This window comes from Phytophthora infestans, genomic scaffold, assembly GCF_000142945.1.
Source record: "Phytophthora infestans T30-4 supercont1.21 genomic scaffold, whole genome shotgun sequence".
NCBI classification, from domain to species: Eukaryota; Oomycota; class Peronosporomycetes; order Peronosporales; family Peronosporaceae; genus Phytophthora; species Phytophthora infestans.
In genome coordinates this window covers 1,459,804-1,473,230 of record NW_003303738.1, presented here as the reverse complement: position 1 = coordinate 1,473,230, position 13,427 = coordinate 1,459,804, and positions in this window count along the sequence as shown.

The following is a 13,427-nucleotide window of genomic DNA, read 5'->3' as shown; positions in this document are numbered from 1 at the left end:
CCCTCTAAAAGCGTACGGCTTCGAAGTCTCACTCCGCGAGGAGAAGGAGACTGTGTACTCCCATCGGGGACTCTTCGATTCCTCGAATGAAGAGGACGAGAAGGAGGAGGAAGAGGGCGCTATTCCTGAGCATTGGAATATCTCTAACGACTTCGACAGCAGTAGGAGGACTTCCAAGCTGCCCAGCGTGCGCGTGGGGGCTCGGTGGTGGCACCCATCATCCAGGGAGCTGCCATTAACTCAAGAGGGTATCGGCCTCCCGAGGAGAGCTCTGGGGCCCCAGTCGTACGCGTATGGTGCGTATTTGACGTACTTGACGTACTCTGCGTATGGCTTCGGGGTCCATTCGTACGGGGACCCTCCGGCGTACGGTCTTGACCGCAGCCTTGCCATTCCGACCGAGGCTTGGGTGCCTGCTCCGACGACCTCGACGACGTCTGTGACCGGCCCTCGCTTCGAGGAGCTGGGTCAAGGTGGGTCTGCGAGTCAGCAACCCCCTGCGGATCAAAGTACCGCTTAAGACGTCCAACATAGAACGTCGGGTGCGTCGTCATTGACTTCGGCAGGTCGATGGTGTACGACGCACCATGTCTGGCCAGGACTGCATGTGGTCCGATGAAGCGGTGCTTCAGCTTGTTGCTGCCGACAGAGCTGACAGTGTCTAGCGCACTAAGTACCCCACTTTAAATACACTTAAGTTTCCTCTTCCATGTTTGTCTGAGTACTCCTTTTGTCTATCCTGGGCCGCTGCCATGGCATCGCGGACCCTGGTGACAACGCTCAGCTTAGTATCCACAAAGTATTTCACTTGTTTCCGCAGCGAAACTGGTCTCACATCCGAGACCTGGGAGGAAAGAGCTTTCCGAGCCTCTCCCCCACTTAGAATAGATAAGTCAGTGCCTCCTCGAAGAGTGAGGGGCACTCTGGGGTGACGGAAGCCGTTCAAGTAGAACAGCGTGAGCCCCGTGGACGCGTGCACCGCGTTATTGAGCGCAAACTCAACAGCTGGAAGCTGCGTCGACCACGTACGTGGTACTTCCATCGCGAGCCTTGAGTCACCAACGATGCGCACACACTGCGCAGAGTGCCCTCGAGCACTCGATTGACGCCCTCGGTCTGACCGTCTGTCTGTGGATGGTCCGACGTGGACATCTGCAGACGAGTTCCCAGTAATAGCAGAAAACAGCGTTTTCCAAAAACGCAGCCGTGAACCGCGGGTCTTGGTCCGAGACAATTGTCTCCGGGAGACCGTGATAGCGGAACACGCAATCGACGAACAGCCTTGCGGTTTGCTCACCCGTAACGGTAACGGGAACTGGCGCAAGATGTACCATCTCGTTCAGTTGATACACGAACACCGAAATTCCGGTGCTGCCGTGTCCGTCGGCGGGACGCCCAAAGATGAAGTCAAGAGTCATCGACCTCCAACAGTCAACCGGTACGGGCGTGGAGCCGAAGAGTGCACTGCGGGTTTGACCTGCTGACATATTTCACATGTCTTCACGTATCGGGCGATCCACTTGTACATGTGGGCCCGACCGACAGGAAGGTCTTCTCGCGGCCCAAGTGGCGCTTGGAGGGCGTTTAGATCCTCGTCGTTGGTACGACCACCCGTGGAGGTTCATTGGGCTCCACCCGATAATAGAAGAGGCCGTCCTTCAACTTATATCGGTGGAGCCCCTCTGTCGCGACGAAAGCCAGTTGGACTTCGCGCTCGTTCCTGCTGTGAGGAACTTGACGATAGGCGCGACAGCCTCATCGTCCCGATTCGTCATGCGTATCCGATCATATAGATCCGTTGTCACCCGTGTGATGTGGGCCAACTCGTAGTCTGGACGCCGAGAGAGGGCGTCCGCAAGCACGTTGAGCTTGCCCGGCTTGTACTCGACGCGGAAGCTGTACTCCGCGAAGAAGGAAAGCCACCTCGCCATCCGTTAGGAGAGGTGAGGCGAATTTGTCGCCGTCCTCAAGAATGCGTGGTCTGTCTAGATCACGAAGGGCTGGGAGCCCAGAAGGTGAATACAAAACTTCACAAGGGCATATTTCATTGTCAGGAGCTCCTTGTCGTGGACAAAGTAGTTCCGCTCGGCGGCTTTGAGCTGCTTGGACTGGAACGAGATGACTCGTTCATCTCCAGCCGTGTCGGCCTGCAGCAATGTACACCCGATTGCGTAATTGGAGGCATCGCAGACGACGCTAAACGGCTTCGTCTCGTCCGGCAGGGCCTGGACAGGGGCCTCTTGGAGACTGGCCTTGATGCTGTCAAAAGCATCCTGGTGCTCTTGCTCCCAGAGCCAGTCGTCGTCCTTCTGAAGGAGGCCCGACAAGGGCTTAGCGAAGCCCGCGTACCCTGCGCTGTACTTGTGAAGTTAGTTGGCCAAGCTTAACCACTTTCGAAGATCCTTCTGGGATCGGGGCGCTGACCATGCTGCTATGGTCTTGACCTTGTATGGGTCAGCCCGAACGCCCACGTTGCTTACGAAGCAACCTAGAGCTTTAATCTCTGGTGACACGAAGACGCACTTGTCGATGTTGGCGTAGAGCTTGTTCGCTCGCATCACGTTCAACATTTGACGGAGGTGCTCCAGATGCACCCCCATGGCCGTCTTGCCTCCCTCGGCACGGCTATAGACGAAGATGTCGTCGAAGTACGTCTGTTCGAAGGCACGTAGTGGCCGGAGCAGCTGCGTCACCAGGCGATTGAACGTCGCCGGGACATTAGACAAGCCCTGCGGCATGACGAGCCACCCCCAAAGCATGCCGCTTGGAGTGCTCACCGCGGTGAGCGGGATGTCGCTCTCTCGCATCAGGATCTGGTAGTATCCGTCTACCAAATACAGCGCACTGTACAGTACGCTTCCGGCCATGTTGTTTAACAACACATCCTTTCGTGGGATTGGTGTTTGGGCCGGCACCGTCGCGTTGTTTAGCTTGTTATAAGCATGAGCTAGACGCCACTCTCCGTTCGGCTTCCGAACGCAGAAAGTTGGCGTCGAGTGCGGGGACTTCGACTCCCACACCATGCCTGCCTTCGCTTTCGCAGCGAAGAAGGCATCAATGAACTCGCACTGTTCGCGCGGAAGAGGTCATTGCCTCGTGACACAGTACTTCGTGCCAGGTACGAGATTAATCTCATGCCGTACACCCCGATCTCGTGGGAGCTGGGAAGGTGGGTGTTTGTTCATCACGTCCGCATACTCCGTCACCAAAGTATACATCGGATCCTTGAGGCTCTTAAGGATCTCGGAACCCAAGCGCGTCTGACGCCGATTGTTCAAGTCTTCCAGGACGTCCTCGTCCAAGACAGAGGAGGCGTTCAGCTCCTCCCGAGTGGTCTCAGGCCTTATGAGGACCATCTCGGCAACCTTCCAAGCCTTGCGGTTGGCCAGGAAAGACTCGACCGTCATTTCCTCGAGGTTCAGTATCTCAGCAACCTCTGGCAACGGCTCCAAGTGGACACCAGATGCCTTGACGGGTAAACCGGTCTCGCCATCGAAGATGTGATAACACTCTTCTACCGGCCTTGTCAAAGGAGCCCGCCCTGAACTCCGAGTCGCTTGAAGCGACGTCGGTCTGAACGAAGTTTGGATCCGACTTGTGGCGGCGGCGGCGTCGTCGTCGACGGCGACCGTGACGTGGAGCTTTGCTACCCACGTCTGGGGATGTCGGCGCTCCGACATCCGAGACACTCGTGGCCTCGTGTGGTACTGTGGTACCCACACAGGAAGCGTATCTGACGTCTTCCTCTTCAGTGAAGGTCTGGGCGACCGCGTGTGGCACTATGCCACCCACACAGGAAGCGTATCTGACGTCTTCCTCTTCAGTTAAGGTCAGGGCGACCGTGTGTGGAACTCTGCTACCCACCTTGAACACGCTATTACCAGCGTTCGTGACAGCTGCAACTGTCTGCGGAACTATGTTACCCGCTTGTGGACCTAAGTTACTCACTAGGCCAGCACCCCATCTAGGCGCTGCCACCATCGAAGCGTCATTGGAGTCGTCATATACGTTGACGACTCCCGAACATCTGCTTGATGCTTCGGTACCCTGGCAACCCTTGCGGACACCCCCGGGTCCTGGCAGAGGCGAGAACATGACTCACCAATGCTCTGTCGGACTTCGCAGGGCGGCTGGCACCAATTGCCTTGCCTCGCCAGTCGATTCAGGGCTCGTGCTTCTCAAGCCAGGGCATGCCCAGGATCATATCCTAGGGATCTATGTCGAGAACAGTGAACTGTTCGAGGCTGTCAAAGTCTTCAAACTTGACGGCCAGACCCACTTGGACGTTGGGGACAGTGACGACCTTCCCGTCGACCAGTTGCACTGACACTGTCCCGTTGCTCTTGCTTTCTCTCAAAGCATCGGACAACTTGTTGCTATTACGAGCAACCGTCTGGCGGCGTGCGAAATTCTTCGACGCCCCAGAATTGATCAAGATTATAAAGGGGTGATCGTATCTCTGTACAAATACGTCTACTACGAGCAACCCGCCGCTGCTCTTCGCCGATTCGAGAGTGCGAAGACTCTCAGGGGTTAAGTTCCCGTGGTACGCGCCACCCGCGCATCCTTCACGAAGACTTAGCTCTTCCCCGGTAGGGCGCCATGCCCCTACTAGTTTCCGGCGTCCCCTCGGGGACCTGGCTTCTGACAGTGACTATAGAGGACGGTCTTGGAGAATGTCCGTCTGCGGAGTCTTTCCACGGGACAGTCGCTCTTGAAGTAGCCCAACTTCCCGCAACCGAAGCAGCGAATGGCACACTGTTCGGCGGACCCGAGTTCCATGGGAACTGGTCCGTTGGGGCTTGTTCGACCGGAAGTCGACAAAGAGCTCCCAGGCCAGGCTGAGGCCGGCGTACGCGCCTGGCGATGGCTGAATGCTTCCTGAAGAACCACTTGAATCGCCTCTTCAAGGGTGCTTGACTGCACCTGGAACAGCTGAGTGCGCGCTAGGCCCACTCAAAGGCCGTCCATGAACACAGTCATCTTGATGTGTTCGTGAGTGGGTTTCCCACTAGGGACGCCGTGAGCTCCCGTATCTCTTGGACATACTCGTGCAGCTCACGCCTCCCATGTTTGCACGAGAGGAAGCGCGAGCGCTGGCGGTACTCGTAGCTCGCCGGGAGGAACGCGGCTTGGAGCTGTTCGCACAGCTGAGCCCAGGATGTGAAACATCCAGGGGATGTTGCCTCCCGCGTGTACACCCAACTCTTAGCTCGACCGCTAAGGTTGGAGAGTGCAAAAGCAACACGAAGTTGCTCGGTCGAGATCACAGCCGCGTCCATCGCGAGCTCTACCTCTCGGACCCAGAAGTGAAGGCTCTCACCTTCCTTCCCTTCATACGGCTTAACCTTCAGTCGTATTGGCTTCGGGTGTGGCGGATTTGCTTCCGCCATCGGGAGCCTGCAGGTTCTCCCGCACATGCGCGATGAGCCCCTGCTCGTAAGTGTCAAATGCATTGACGCGCTCGAGCTGCTCGGCCGGTGTTGACACCACCAGGCTCTACAGGGCCTCCATCCCGAAGATGCCTGCCATCTTCCGAACCGACTCGAACTATGAGTCGTTCAGATGGGAGAAGTCGTTCCCATCCATGGCAACAAACTTCAGAGAGGTTCAGGTAGCCTACCCGCGGTGGCGTGGATTGACTACATGTGCTACCAAGTGTGACGGGGTCACACAGTACTCTGCGCTAGAGGAAGTTGGCTTCCGAGAGTATACAAACTCTCAGTGAACAGCAGCTCACAGGTCCCCTTTTACCGAAAGGGAGCGAAGTGACCAATTTAAGGTAGATTGTAAACTTAGTATATTTATAGGTAGGCTAAGCTTGATTTAAATACAAGCTATAGGTCACCTAAAGAAAAGCAATGTCATTAGCCAATGGTTGGCTTTGGACGACCTTGGTACCTTGTACCAAATATCCCGAAGTATGACGTGTCATACTTCATGTAACTAGGGGTACACTTAAGGCTACGTACCCCGTTACAGCTCGTGCTTAGCATATTCACCACTGTACCGATTCCTTCAACATTCAAGAAATTATTTCCTTCAATTCGAACTTGTGCATTAAACGGCGTGAAATTCACGTAATCCGTTACTTGATTAGTGATATGACTTAATGCAAAGAGTCCAAATATCACTGATCATGAGCCATGTCTGCAATATTCCTCTTCAGGTTTATCATATGAAGGATCCCATAGGCTTCATCATCACTTTCATTTGAGAATTTCCCCTTTCCTCCTGTTTTGGTACGCTTCCGGGTTGGACCTTCCACATTCATCTCGGCTGCTGGTCTCTTGCCAAGATGGGAACACTCACGCACATGGTGATCTTGCTCAGCACAGTGATAACACTTTCCACTACCTCCAACTTGACCAGTTCGCCCTCCTTGTTCTCGCCCGCCACCACCAGAGCGACCTCTGCCAAAATCCGAACGACCTCGACCGCGACCACCGAAACGACCACGGCCTCTGCCTCGACCACGTCGCCCGCGGCCTCCGCCTGCGTATAGCGCCTCCTCCTCATCTATCTTCTCTGTTGTCTCTTTGCGATCTTGACGACGGTCATAAGCAGTCTCAAGAGCATGCTCTAGTTTCTCATAGTTTGGAGGGGGATCGCTTAGGTCTGCAGGTATATGGGACGCCAAGAAGGTCTCCACAACATTGTCATAGTCGCTAGATAGAGAGCCTATCAGCAAGGACGGTTTCTCATAGTCGTCTAGATGCTTTGCTAGTACTCCAATGCTTTTCATCAAGTGACGAATCTCACCAAGACGGCCCGACATATAGTCTTTCGGGTCAAAGTGAAGTTTTCTTAATATAGTCATATCGGCAGCACACTTGAAGTAATTTTTTCCAAGCTATCGCTTATTTTTAGATGTTCCATCACTCTGAATGGGGTCGTATTCGACCGTCCTTATTTTTTTGTCCGTCATACAATCATACAGAGTTTCTTTAGCTCGTCTGCTCTCTTTCACATCCGTGATGTGAGCCTCGCATTATTCTCCCTTTGACTCATCATCAGTAAGAGATGGCACGGTGTGCTCACGCTCACGGTATTTCCACAAGCCTTTCCGCTGTAGCTTCAAAATGATACGTTCCAGCCACACCTCGAAGTCCTGACCATCAAAGGGTGGGTATGCCTTCTTCTTCTTATCTAAGTAACCCTTGTTGTTGTTCGCAGTGCTCATGGCAGTTGTGGCTTGTTAAGACTGGGCTTTCGACTCATAAGCAAGTGTAATCCGCACTTAATGGTCAGCGTCTGTGGCGCAGCAAAGACAAAACGGAACACGCGAAGTTGGTGAGGAAAGCTGCTCTTGTACTGCCGAGTGTATTTTTTGAAGTGAGATCAGTCACTTTGTTTATCTCTCTACAGCCTCATTCACTTTCCATAAACGTTTTCTCTCCCCTTTCCTCACCTATGCACGGTACCCCCCTTCAAATGTCACAAAGATGTACCCGTTAAGGACAGAACCTTTTAGCTTAAAACCTTGAGACCGACGTCAACGTGATCCGGCACCAATCGGGAGATCCAGTACTTCATAACTGAAACCACTGCAGCTTCTACCGAGCAAGGGCTAGAGGTAGACGGATGATACCGTGCTGCCTGGCGGCGTTACGTGCGATCGACACACACCTCAACGGCCTCGACAGCTTTGTTTACAGACCTCTTTATAGTTATTTAGATCTACTATTTATAGTGGTATTCTTGCACGACACCTAGCCGTGTAAGAAAAACTATAAAAGTAAATTTTTTAAGAAAACATCTCCTAGCATTTACTATTACGTCGAGGAGTAAAGTGCGCTATATTTTGTTTCGTACACCAAGTTTCTATCAGTTTATACCCATGCCAAACCTTTACAGTCGAGTGAAACCTGTGACGTTTACACATATTGGTAGGAAAACAAGATATTCTCATTTGAAAATTGTATCGAATCGATACCTACTATTGGAGCTTGCACATAATCTCGAATTAATATTTATAGAACTACTCGTAGCACTACCAGGATAATTCTTCTATTGATTTCATTCTGGAAAGTAGTACTCTTTTTTGCTACCATTTGGTTATAAACAAACCTTTCATGAGCCTGAACAAAGCTTACTCCGTCGAAGAAGACCTGACAAGGACTGTATTGCGCAGGAGAAACACAATGTGCGACGTAGACCTAGAGGCTGGATGCAAGCCCCCAATTATAAGTTGGAAGAATTTTCGTCCTATTGAGAAGCGGTGCTGACACAGCATAGATTACCCATCATTGACGAACGATATAGGCAGCGAACTCCTTACTTAGGTCTCTTAAAACGACGCTACAGTGGACGCGAACGTAGTTAGGGCCATCACATTTAAGCTGCAGTGTGCAAAGATGCCCGTATTTTAAACGTAATATTTACATATTGTGCTATTAAAATAGGTGCGAAATTTAGTTTTTTTTACAACGTTTGAAAAATCAAATCTATATGGAGATTCGTCGATCGTCCAACCACGTGGGTGGATGTGTCGATAGTCCAGTCTGAATACCACTCGAAATGTTTCGCGAGGGTGGTATTTTAATCTTATTGACACAAAGCGTGCATCTAATTTTCCAGCTGCAAAACCAGCGCTTAAAAGTCTTCCATTTGACGGCAGGAACATATTTGGTGTCCATGGCGGAGTTGGTGGTGCCTCCCGAGGTATTTGAGCGCTGGTTGCCAGCTGATGAGTGCGTACGACCAGAAGGGACAACCTTCCACCGTTGATTACCAGACCTCACAGCGGAGGGTGAGAGTAACGTGAAGGAAAACCCAGAGCTGCTTATCCCGGCTTTGTCATAATAAGCAAATGGCATTCATTATACTAATTAATTCGGCTAGTAGTGCTTAGACATACCTTTGTGAGCTCAGGTAATGTGCTGGATCACGTCGATTTTGCTTCCGTTTGACAGCGTCGATTCGTTTCAATCGCGTCGGGAAGTTTGAGTAGAACTCACAATACAAAACTCTGACACCTCCAGAATTTTTAAATCTGTTTAAGAAGGTAATAAATTTGAGCTAGGTTTTCGTTTTCTATCACCGGAAAGATCGTTTCTCGCTCACAACCGCAATTTCTCAGCGAGCTCACCAGCTGCGGCGACCACCGCTCGAGGGCACTATACTTCGTCGCAACGGCGGTGAGTGAGCCGCTGCGGTTATCTCCGCTCTATCTACATGATACATCTACTCTTCTGCTCGTCAGCCAATCTTCCACTTATTTACTTATCTGCACCATGCTCGGGGAATTTCGGGGCCAATCGGTACCACCACTAGCGACGCCCGCGGCGGCTGGCCCGATTCGGCCCTAGCGACACAAACGAGCGGACCTATCACTTCGCGAAAGATACCTGGAGCGCTCCGAAATCACCATGTCCAGGCGCCTCAGTGTCTCGATGGTGTATCAAGTGGCTGCGGTAAGGCGTTAAAACCCCTGCAGTTTCAAGCGAGCAAGGGCGAATTGTAGACGGATGATGCCGCGCTGCCTGGCAGCGCTACGTGCTCTCATTGACCTCCCAGCCTGCAGATCCTATTCTTCTGCCACTCGACACACACCTTAACGGCATCGAGAGCTACGTTTACAGACCTCTTTATAGTTATTAAGATCTACTATAGTGACATTCTTGCACAATACCTAGTGTTGTATTGTTGCTTGCGTTCTTGGAGACAAATGCTGAAGTGAGTAGATTAAAGTTAACCGAAACTCTCCTACTGTACATGTCTTTTTAAACACTATCTCTTTATTGTCTCCCTTGTTGTCTTCTTGTAAGTGTTTGTGCAAGCACCGCTCCTGTCGCACCTGAATCATCCATACGGTAGCTTCTGGCTATTGTTCAATCACAATTACTCCTGATCGGGAAGTAATCCGATCTGGGACAGCCTGGGACGGACCGTAATCCGATCGACGGTCCGAGCTGTTACCGAACCGTGCGATGGTGGCGTACTTCAACACTCCCACTCGCCGTTACTGCACGGTGACCTTCTCCTTGATGCCGCTTGCGCCACGCAGATACTTCAGTGCCTTCGTCCCGAGGTCCTTCGTCAGCATGTCGGCAAGTTGATGCTTGGCGTCAACATAGTTCAATTCGACCATTCCTCGTTCAACGTTCTCGCGCGTGAAGTGGTGTCTGATGCCCACGTGCTTAGTCCGCGCGTGATATCCAGCGTTCCTAGCCACCGGGATTGCACCCTGATTATCCTCCCAAATTTGTGTTGCTCCCACTTGCTCGTGACCCATGTCCTTCAACATAGCTCGCGTCCACAACACCTCTTGCGTACACAGGCTCAGATCCATGTACTCCGCCTCAGATGAGCTGATCGCGACCGTCCTTTGGAACTTGGACTTGAACACCACCGGTGCGTCTCCGATCATCACCATGACCCCCGACACCGATCGCCTATCGTCGATGTCTGTTCCTCAGTCTGCGTCCGAGAACGCGACTGCCTCGATATTCTCCGTAACACGGTTTTCCTACCCGCGATTGTTTTGCTCTGGCATTTTCCATCCCATAATGTTCCGGCCTGCCAATTTCCGTCCCGATATTTTCCGTCCCGCGATTTCCGCCATGGCATTTCCCGTCTCACCCTGGTTTACGATACCGTGCTCGCGCGTCGTCTTTAAGTACCTCAACACTTGGATAGCAGCTCGCCAATGCTAAATTCCAGGATTATCGAGGAAACATGACAGCTGCGTCACCACGTATGCAATGTACGGTCAAGTACATGTCGTAATGTAAAGTAGACCGCCGATAAGAGATCGGAACGGTTTGGACCGCATTTCCGCTCGTTATTCTTCTGTTCCAGGGGACTGCAGCTTAAACAACTTCAAATTAGCTGTACACGGGTTGTCCACAGCCTTTGCGTTCTGCTGACCGAATCGCTCTGCAACATCATCGATGTATCGCGTCTGCTTAATCAGGAGCGTCAGTTCCGCTCCGTTGTGATTTATCTCCATTCCGAGAATGAATCTGGCCGTTGCCAACTCCTTAATCTTAATCGCGGCCTTGAATGCCATCTTCACTTCTTGGATCTCGTCATTCGTCCTGGCTGCAATGATATGTCGTCCACATACAAGCATATATAAATGGGTCCGTTCCTTGACCGCTTCACGTAGAAGCACTGATCTGACCCACAACTCTTAATTCCGTTATGAACGAAAACGCAATGGATCGTCCTGCTCCACGCACTTGCGGCCTGCTTTAGACCGTAAATGGCCTTGTTCAATAGGCAAAGATAGTCGCCTGCTTCCTCAATGCCCAATAGAATCTCCATGTAAACGCAGTCCTTCAGCACACTGTTCAGAAACGCAGTGTCCGCGTCTAATTGCTCCATCACGTATCCGACCGCAACACATACGGCAAGTCCCACTCGAATTGAGTTCATGTATGCCTCAGGCGAGTAAGCTTCGAAGAAGTCTATTCCGAGCTTCAGTTTGAACTCTTTCGCAGCCAGACGTGCCTTGTACCGGATCTCTCGTCAGTTCTCGTCTCTTTTTCTCTCGCAAAGACCCAACGGCAGTCTACAGGACTCATCTCCGTCCTGCGTGGAACAATTGTCCATGTGCCGTTTCGTTTGTGCAAGAGTGGTTCGGTCTTCACCGCCTTGCACCACGCGCCCGCATCCGAGCTGGCCATCGCCTGCGCATACGTACTGGGTGGATCCACTGCGTCCACTTTGCTCGCAGCATATGCCAGTACTGCCTGAGCAATTAGTCCGTCCTCGACAATTCGAGCTCTCTTCAGTGAAGGCGGTTCGTCACGTCCTTCCGTTTTTCGCTCTTCGTCAATTCCTGGTCCGTCCTCAAGTAGTAGAGTGAGCTCATGACCCCGTCGTATCCGTTCCAACTCGGGACGAAAACCAACCTGTCATTTTGGAACGCGGCCAAGTTGGGTCGGAATCCGTCCTGAAATGCTGACTGTGTCGAGTGGCATTCCGTAAGTTCCAAGCCTGTCAAAGGTTTTGCTGACGGCAGCAACATGTTCATACTCGTGCCTTAAGTAGGTTTCACCGCATCCATCTCAATATCCAGGATGGGCTCTATTATAGGCTTCTTCCTTACCATTTGGGTTAGTCTAATCAATGGGACTGATGAGTCGGTGGCAACCGACGAAACACCTCGGGCTCAGAGTGGGTGTCTCCCGTGCGGATAAGAGAACAGATTAACGATACCTATGGACACTTGCTATAGTTTAAAACTAGCTCCGAACCAAAACGAACTAAGCAGACCAAAGGTAAAGGATGAGCAGATCGCCGACTGAAGATCGACAACAACTGAAGAGTAGCAGGTCGCCGACTGAAGAGTAACAGGTCTCCAACTGAAGAGAAACCGCTTGTTGAAGAGCGGTGGTGAAGGTAGCAGAGACCCAAGAGATACCGTTTGGGGAAGAAACGGTTGTCAAGCGCAAGTGAATAATAGCATCGCTAGAACCGTTCTGGAGTTTCCGCCAAAGCTCTAAGGACCTTAGCAGGGTTGAGTAGCACGAGACAGACGTGTTCGAACAAGGACTCAGTCCGGTGATAAGCGAGTTATTTCAAGAGGGCTCCTCGACATCTTTCATCGGTTCGTACTGAACCGATTCCCGTTCTACTCGGCCCGTCCGGGTCGGAACGCGTCCTTCATCAGATTCCTTGGTTATCTAAATGATTGTCCTTTGTCTTGGAGCGGATGTTTCGTACATTTCGTCAACTTCTCGCTCGTCCAGTTGAATCGACCGCGATACCTTGACCTTAGACCGCTCCAAGTCATATTCCCGGTATCCTTCACATTCTCCGCGTATCCGAGGAACATGCACCTGAAGCTCTTTGCATACAGCTTCGTCCACTTCGCGTCATCGACATGAGCGTCGCCCTGGTATCCGAACACTCGCAAGTGGTTCATGCGTGATTTTGCCTTGAATCCCAACTCGTATGGTGTTACCGTCCTGCTCGACGTGTTGATGGACCGGTTGATCAGGTACACAGCTTTACTTACTGCTTCGGCCCACCATTTCGTAGACACACCTTTGTAGTACAGCATACTCCGTGCTTTTTCCATGATCGTACGCTTCATCCGTTCAGCCACTCCGTTCTGTTGAGGGCTGTATGAAATGGAACGCTGATGCACGACCCCGTTCTCCATACACATCCAAGCGACCTTCTCGTCCACAAACTCCGTTCCATTATCCGACCGCAGACACTTCAATCGTTTTCCCCTTTGGTTCTCGTAGAGCGCCTTGAGCTCGATCAATTTTGCGACTACCTCGCTCTTGTTCTTCAGGAAGTACGCTACCACATATCTTGAGTGGTCGTCCACCAGCGTAGCGACGTACCATGCGTGCAGCGGGGCTGCCGTAGCTTTAGCGTCAGAGGAAGACGTTCGACTCAAAGAGTCACTAATACTAAGTTCCTTATCCAAAGGACACTTACAGCCCAAGACCAGGGCTCAAAGT